This window comes from Globicephala melas, chromosome 4 (genome assembly GCF_963455315.2).
Source record: "Globicephala melas chromosome 4, mGloMel1.2, whole genome shotgun sequence".
NCBI classification, from domain to species: domain Eukaryota; kingdom Metazoa; phylum Chordata; class Mammalia; order Artiodactyla; family Delphinidae; genus Globicephala; species Globicephala melas.
Genome location: NC_083317.1, coordinates 87,149,234 through 87,158,522, shown reverse-complemented (window position 1 = coordinate 87,158,522; position 9,289 = coordinate 87,149,234).

Below are 9,289 nucleotides of genomic sequence, written 5' to 3'. Positions count from 1 at the left end.
TCAAAATGGATTTCATTACATATACTTAAATTTTTTTCAATTCCATAGAAATTAAGGATAAGGCAATTATCATGCACAGCATTTTTTTTCAAATTTTCATTTTTGTCAGTAATTCATGCAAATATCTTAAATAATCAAGTAATTCTAAAAAACCTTGTAAATTACTTTTGAGGATGAGCACCTCTGCATGTGTACACATCTCGGTCAGGTGCCTCCAAAGCCCTCCTCCTTCACTATCTTGGCCACAAAGACAATGCGTTTTAGGTCTTATAACCATGCTTCCTGACATCAGTCTTCTTCCTCCCACCTACCTCTTTTTAAAGGTGTTTGAAACTTTCAATACTTTTTTTTATTAAAAAAAGTAAGGCATATAGATCAAAAAATTCAAACAATTCAAAAATATACAAAATATAAAATGAAAGATCTCTGAAATCTCACTCCTCTAAGGATAACCACAGTTATGCTTTGGTGTTTGTCCTTCCAGATCCCTCCTACTCTGTCTGCTCCTACCTGGTTGTCACTGGCATGCAATTGACATTTCATTCAACTCAGTTTTTGGAACATCTGTGTAGAATAAGACTCTACGCTGGGGAAGGATTATGATGGATGAATCAGAACTGGTTGGCACCCAAGGAACTCATAGAGGAGCTGAAGAAAAATAGAGAAAACGAAAAGTTCTGAAAGGGAGACACCATACTTTGGGAGTTCAGCCGAGAAGGGAGGATTTCCATCAGGGAGGATTGAGACACGCTTCCTGGAGGAAGCAGCAGCTAGGCTGGATTCTGAGATATAGATATGATGTGGACATGTCAAGGTTGGGAAAGGCATTCTAAGAGCAGGGAACAGAATGAGTACAAAAAAGAACATACCTCAAGCAAAACAACGCACAATGAAAAAAAAAAAAAAACAACGCACATGAATTTTGCTCAAGACATAAAAAAAGCCTAGAAGTGTGGTGAGAGGTAACCCTCTTAGTCATTATGACTTAGGTTGGACCTACTCTCAAGCCAGGGAGGAGAATAAAAATTTTAAGGCAATTAAATGAGGAGGAATGAGGCAGAGTTTTATGGACTGAATTGTGTCCCCATCCCTCTCCCCCCATCAAATTCATATGTGGAAGCCCCAACCCCCAATATGACCTTTAAGAAAGTAATTAAGGTTAAATTTAGGTCACATGAATGAACCGTAATCCAATAAGACTGGTGTCCTTATAAGAAAGACACTAGGAGTGTGTGTGCACAGGGAAAAAGGCCAGGTGAAGACACAGCAAGGAGATGGCTGTCTGTGAGCCAAGAAGGCCTCACCAGAAACCAACCCTGCTGGCACCTTGATCTTGGAATTCCAGCCTCCAGAACTGCGAAAAAAACAGAATTTCTGTTGTTTAAGCCACTCTGTGGTATCCTGTTGAGGAAGCCCTAACAGACTAAAACACAGTTTAGCATTTGGTTTAGAACATTTCTTGGTCCTTACTAAAGAACTGACTTTAGGGAATTCCCTGGCAGTCCAGTGGTTAGGACTCTGCACTTCCACTGCAGGGGGCGAGGATCCGATCCCTGGTTGGTGAATTAACATCCCACATGCTGCACAGTACGGCCAAAAAAAAAAAAACAAAACCAAAAAAACCCACAGATTTCTGGACTCCACCTTCAGAATCTCTGGTTCTTTAGGCCAGGCAAAGGGCCTAAAATTTGCATTTCTAACAAGTTCCTCTGTGATGCTGATGCTACGGGTCCCCACCTTTTGAGAACCAATGATTAGGCTATTTGGTTAAATTAGTGGTTATCTACCTTGGTTTTTCCTTTACACACCTGATTGATATAACATTAACAATGCCCCAATCCAGGAGTCATGCCCCAGTCCAGGAGTAGGATGGGCAAGATCCCTGATCAGGGAACTAAGATCCCACATGCCGCTCAGAGCAGCCAAAAAAAACACCAATTGACTCTTGGGCTTCCCTGGTGGCGCAGTGGTTGAGAGTCCGCCTGCCGATGCAGGGGACATGGGTTCGTGTCCCAGTCCAGGAGGATCCCATGTGCCACGGAGCGGCTGGGCCCGTGAGCCATGGCCGCTGAGGCTGCGCGTCTGGAGCCTGTGCTCTGCATCGGGAGAGGCCACAACACTGAGATGCCCGCGTACCATAAAAAAAAAAAAAAAAAAGAATTGACTTTAGAATGGTCACATCTTAAAATGGTGGAATTGTTCTTACTGCTTTGTGCTTTGCTTCTCCATTTAAACAACTAAGACTGGCACCATTGCAGTTTGTTATTTAGTATGACAGCCAGATATTGAATACCCATTCCTATTTACAGGATGCTAAGTTCTATACAAATATTCAAAGGTCACGATCTTAGCACACTGAGTAATTTTAGGTAAAATGGCTTAATAATAAAAAAAAACAATAAAATTAACATAGCGGTTAACACAGTGCTTACAATGTAGGAGACACCCTTCTAAGTGCTCTTTGTGTATTGATTCATTTAATCCTCACAACAATCCTGTCAGGCATTTACTATTATTATCCCCATTTCCCAGATGAGGAAATCAGGCACAGGAGGTTAACTAACTCATCCCAGGTTTTACAGGTAGGAATTGCAAACTGAGATTGATACAGCTGGAACTGACCTAATTTACCTAGATATTTGTCCATGTAATTAGCATCCTAATAGGAAGTATTACCATTTGACAATGTGTTGAGGATGATTTGTTTATTTTCAGATGCAACTCAAAATTTAAATAGAATATAGGGACTTCCCTGGTGGTCCAGTGGTTAAGAATCTGCCTTCCAGCGCCAGGGACACAGGTTCGATCCCTGGTCAGGGAACTAAGATCCCACATGCAGCCGGGCAACGAAGCCCGCGTGCTCTAGAGCACGTGCACCACAACTAGAGAGAAGCCCAGGCACCTCAACAAAGAGCCTGCATGCCGCAACTAAGCCCCGATGCAGCCAAATAAATAAATAGATAGATAGAAAATGAGTTCTGTGATGAAACTAAGTGCTACGTGTGATGTTGTGCGTCAAAGGCAGGATATGAGTATTTAGCTTCAAAGCGAGTTCAAGCTTTCTTTGCCTCTCTCCACCCAAGTATCACTGAAGAGAAAACATATTACAATCCAATTTGCAGCTTTCTAACCAAATGTTCCTCATAAGATTCTAATGTCTAAACCAAAACTGGGCCCATAATACTGAGGGCTACCCTTTGGAGACTGGAGGGCCTTTCTCTAAAGTTCTGAGTGACCTGCAGATCTCTCTCCAGACATCTCGATTTCATTCTAACTCAGCACTGTTTCTACTACGTTTATTGCAAAAATCCGAACCGTGCCTCTGTGCCGAGACCCAGTCAAGTTATGCTCTAGACTGAGTGTTCATAGCCTGGCTATATAAATTTTGAAAAACAGAGAACAAAATCTTCCTCTCTCTTTTCTATGTTGAGTAGTTCCTTAGATGATAGAGACGTTACAGTGTTGCACATATAGAAGATCTTCAATAAACACTCTGAGCTATAAAAAAATTATCTTTGGTGCCATTCCCAACAAAAATTTAATTTAATTTAATTTTTAAAAATTATTTATTTATTTTGCGGTACGCGGGCCTCCCACCACTGTGGTCCCTCCCGCCGTGGAGCACAGGCTCCGGACGCGCAGGCCCAGCGGCCACGGCTCGCGGGCCCAGCCGCTCCGCGGCATGTGGGATCCTCCCAGACCGGGGCACGAACCCGCGTCCCCTGCATCGGCACTGCGGCACCAGGGAAGCCCCAAAAATTTAGTTTTATATACAATTGATACAAATGGATACTGTAGAATGGGTAAGAAGGCTTTGGGGAAAGGAAAGGGGAATTCTGTGAACAATTCTCCATCCCAGAAGATAAGAATGTTGTAAGTTTGCACATCGTTCTGGGAAAAGGGTCTTTAGCACTTAAAGAGTTAAGCCTGAGTGATGGCAGGCAGCAGCAGGAGGGAGCATTTATGGTGCCAGGCAGGAAGGGTGGAATCCAGGACTTGGGCTGGCAGGAAGGGGTAGAGGAGGGGGGAGGGAGAAGAGAGCACGGCGCCTGGAGGGGAGGGTTTTTAGTGGTTCTCAGCCTGGAAGACTTTCTCTCACAATTTGAAGCCAGATGTTGGCCGGGAAATTTCTCCCATTGCTGCAGAAAGGATGAAAAGGTACTGAGTGCAGATAGAGTGATGCCAAAGTTGGGAGATACAGGCCTTGTGCCCAGAATGTATTTGGGACTTCCAGCATTTGAATGGAGCTACCTGAAAGTAGGAATTGAGATGCTTAGACATCTAGAAACACGCTGATTATTATTTAAGAACGCTTTAAGATAAAGAGTTCTTAAATAATAATCATAGAGCCTAACATTTATTTAGCAATTTTTACATGCCAAGAGCTGCATTAAATGTTTTATATTCATTATCCCATTTAGTTCTTAAGAACCCTATGAGGAAAGTCTCTGTTTTAGAAAGTATTCCTCAGTGAGGATTTGCAGGCTACATAGTTTGCCCAAAGTGTAAATTTAAATAGTACAAATTTTTAAAAGTTAGAAACATGATGTCCATACAAATATATGATGTCCAAGATTTGCTTACCTCATTTATGAGGGAGATAGATGGTTCAGAGGGGAGGAGAGGAGATTGTGAGTGGGCGCACGCGCGCGCGTATGTGTGTGTGTCTCACCATTGGAAGAAAAGAATCCTAGATAAGATTGCAAAGAAAGGTAGAGAAGACTGACTAATGTCCTACAGAGCAATAAAACCAAAACCTTTAGGGTTCTTTTCCACTGGACATAAATTATTTGTTTATCTCTGTAGGACAAAAATAATTTGCAACTTAACAATCTTCTAGACATTAACATCTACTTCCAAAGACTTGGAACCCTAATCTGTAAAACACAGTAGGTCAAACAAAATTAGATCCCCCAGACAATTGGATAACCTCAGGTGGATTTATTGGGCAATGTTGTCTACAGCACTATCCGATGAAACTGTCTATGATGATGGAACTGCTCTGCAACTGTACTGTCCAGTAACGTAGCCACAGGCCACACATGGCTAGTGAGCACTTGAAATGTGATTAGTGTGATTGAGGAACTGAATTTTATTTGATTTGATTTAAATTTAAATAGTCACACCTGACTAGTGATTGCTGTATTGGATTGTGTTAGATGACACAGCCCTTTGAGTTGAAAAAGCACAGTCTGCAGAATATGCAGATGGTTCCAGATGCACAGTAAAAATGAAGAGGCACTTTCTTGGGTGATACTGACAAAAGTTGTCTATTTTTTAATTGGAGTAGAGTTGATTTACAGTATTCTGCTAGTTTCAGGTGTACAGCATAGTGTTTGTTGTTTTATGTTTTGAAAAGCTCTGCTCCAATCCATGCTCTTCTAGAATCCACTTTCTAAAAAAAGCAAAGGTGGTATAATCGATCCCATTTCACAGACAGGTAACTGATGGTCAGCTGTTGAAGGCAATACAATTAGTGGTAAAGCTGGCATTTGGACCCAGGTGTGTCTGTTGGAAGGTTGAAATCACAAATGCCTACAGAGGTCGGGTAGGGCAGACAGATGAGTCAAGAGCTTTGGTTATAAAACAAAGCAGCTAGTCTGGACCTGGTTGATTACAGTCCAGAATTGCCAGGTCATATCTTGTAATTTTTTTCAGGAAAATCCGTAATTCTGGACTCTTATATAATATATTCTTGGTTTTAAGACCCTGTATGGACCAAACAAAACAAATTTGCAGCCCTGATACAGTCCGCGGGCCACCAGTTTTCAACCCTGGCTAGCACAACAGTGGGAAAGATTTCCTCTTTGCCCGGCTGCTTCTACAGGGAACTGAGAACGTGGATTTGGTCTTCCCAGTCCTTTCCAGGCAGAGTCAAGAGCTTCTCACAGCAATGACCCTTTCAATATTTGTCACATGTCACATGTCCCATCTATTGACATGTGACAAATATTGACGGTTATTTACATGTTTGTCTTCTCAGCTAGATTGCAAGCCCCTGGAGGAGAGGAACATCTACTCAGCTACCTATTGCCCGCATAACACCTGGCAAATCGAAAGATTTAATATATGCTAGTTGAACAAGCATGCATAAAAATTAGAAGCTTGGGCTTCCCTGGTGGCGCAGTGGTTGAGAGTCCGCCTGCCGATGCAGGGGTTCGTGCCCTGGTCTGGGAGCCATGGCCTGTGAGCCATGGCCGCTGAGCCTGCGCGTCTGGAGCCTGTGCTCCGCGACAGGAGAGGCCACACAGTGAGAGGCCCACACACCGCAAAAAAAAAAAAAGTAGAAGCTTAAAATAAATACAGCAGTTATGGGCCATTTCTTCATTTTCACTTTAAAATTCTATGGCCAAACTTGTTGTGTTGTTGTTGTTACTGTTGTTGTTGTTTTTAAACCTAGGCTCAGACTCCACACAAATATTACACACAATAATTCAGAAATAATCTCAAAGTAATAATGGCTACCATCTTTTTATTTTATTTTTTTGGCTACCATCTTTTAAAAAGACTGCTATGCATAAGGCTCTTTCTGTACATTATCTTATTTAATTCCCTCCAATAACACAGTGAAGTAAACATGGTCATCTCTATTTTACCGAAGAGAAAACAGATTCAGAATCGTTAGGTAATTTGGCCAGGGTCACACAGCTCTCAACTCTGTTGCTTCCCAGTATGAACGCTCTGTGAGCTCTGCTCAGTGACTCCCCCTGTGCATTTTAAATCTGTCTGGAAAAAGTTAACATGTCTAATCCCTTTCCTTTGGTGGGAAGTCTGTGAGTGGAGGAGGAAGGTGAGCCAGGGTGGGTCCCTGAGGCCGGAGCTAGTGGGGCGAGGCTGTCTCAGTGGGTGCAGTCTGCCAGAATTAAGCAAACCAGGCAGCACAGAGCTGGTGTTGGTGAAGACCGGTAGGAGGTCTAAGAATGTCACTGCAAGAAGGAGAGCCAGAAAAAAGAACCCGGAGCCAGAGAATCTGTGAGGAATAGGAGCTTAGGGAAGAACAGATTGTGCCTGCATCAGAGGGTCATACTGGTTTTCTTTACATAGTCTCTGAAGGTTGATACTTGGGAAAGTCACAGGAAGGCACAAATTCTGTAACATTCCAGAGCAGTGCAAGACACCAAAGCAGGGACTCAATGACTGATGAACTGTCACAAGGTTGCTTATAAGGGATTCACTAATAGATGTCTCTTACCCTTAAAATTCAAGCAAAACAGAGGCTCAGAAAATTTGAGAAAGCCAACACAACCCAGTGGGTATTTTGAATCGTAATTTTCTCCTCCCCACCCGTTTCCTGCACCAGCAATTTCCACCCCATGAAGATGTTACCATTCAGCATCTATTAATCTGTTCATTTGTTTTAAGGATCAAACTAAAATCCATTTGCACATTCATGTGAAATGCTGATCACTCTCAAGGAAGGCATCATGGAGCTGGGGAAGTTCCAAAATAACCCAAGGAGAGAGAATGATCTCCAGGATTTGACTTTGAGTCCTGGGCCTCTAGTGGAGACTCAGGAAAGTGGTATGATCTCATCCCATTAAATGAGGAAAGGAGTGGACACAGAATTTTCCATCAAACTTCATAGCAAAAGGGCACATGGGCTTCCCTTGTGGCGCAGTGGTTGAGAGTCCGCCTGCCGATGCAGGGGACACGGGTTCGTGCCCCGGTCCAGGAAGATCCCACATGCAGTGGAGCGGCTGGGCCCGTGAGCCATGGCTGCTGAGGCTGCGCGTCCGGAGCCTGTGCTCCGCAACGGGAGAGGCCACAACAGTGAGAGGCCCACGTACCGAAAAAAAAAAAAAAAAGGTGGGGGCACATGATTTGAAGCTTGAATCTTACAATTCTAAGATGCATAAAGAGAGGTATATTATTAAATACAATCTTACACACTTGGTACTAAGTTTATGGAACCTTTTGCCAAGGAGTGGTTCAGGCTGAAAATAGAAATTGTCACAAAAAAAGGTAAATATATTCGATCATCAAATTCACAATGGGTTATTAAGAGAATCTAAGGGTGTTTGAGGACAGATGTGTTTCTGACTCTCTACAGTTGGCATCCTAGAGGGCAAGCGTGCTCAATAACAAGAAGTCCCTGTAGCTCATATAAAACATTTTAAAATGTTTATTCAAGCATAAAAAGATTTCTGTATCTTGCAAAGGATTTCCTTAGAAAACGACTTCTGTTTAATGGTTCGGACTTCATTTGAAAGGTAAATAAATGAATTTCAATAATGCCAAAAGATACACACTTAAGAGTTTACAACAGTAAGTACTTATTTTGAAATGAATGAGCCACCAACAGAAATAGAATATTGAGGTTCATGCCAGAATGCAATTTTCTAATATTAGGTTGACTTCATTTCAAAACAGAATGAAATTCAGCTTAACTGTGATGAGTTCCTCCTCAACAAGTGATGCTTTATTTATTGCTGCCAAAATAAAAATATATTTGTCAATGTGTAAAGTTGTAAAACTTACCCTTTTACTGATATAAAACTTAGAATTAGTGTGATGTGACAAACCTATCTCATTAGAAATATATCAACTAACCATGTTGACTGATAACCCCAAGTATTATTTCTTAATTAATTTTCAAAAGCCACATACTTTCCAAGGAAGCTGAAATATTCCCTTTTTAAACAGATTCCAATTTTTCCCATGCCTGCCTTTGAGGTAAACTAGGTCTTTCTGTTGACTTTACCAAAAATTATTTTATAAAACACAGCCAGCACCTCCTCACAATTTTTTCCCCAGAAAAAAACTCGTGGCATATATAAAAGTATGTTTCGAACAACTCCAGTCATTAAGAGCAGAGCTGCAAAGACAAGGGCAGGTTGGTGGGCGGTAGTGGGGGGAGTGGGAGAGTTCTTTTCTGTACTTTGAAATTTGGTTCTCTGTGAAGTAGAATTTCATCAAACTGAATGTGTTATGAATTTTAAATATATTTGATGCTAAAAGAGAAAAAATAAGTATGCTGTCCTTTCTTGTAGGCCTGTCTTTAGATGTCATTACCCTGGCAACCCTTACAAATGGCAACTGACGTCAAGAAAAGAGGAAAAACACTGCTGAGAGCATACACTCCATGCATTATAGATCATCCCGAGGACTTAGAATTCTCAGGCTCATACAGGCACTAAATGGCTTTAAGATGAGCACAAACAATCTTCCCTTTTACAAACACGCTTCATAAACTTTTTAAGGACTCGGAGATCTGAAAAGAGCATCTTTGAGTCTTTAATTTAAGCAAAATACAGTTCAACTATTAGCTTAGGTGTTCTGTCTGACAATA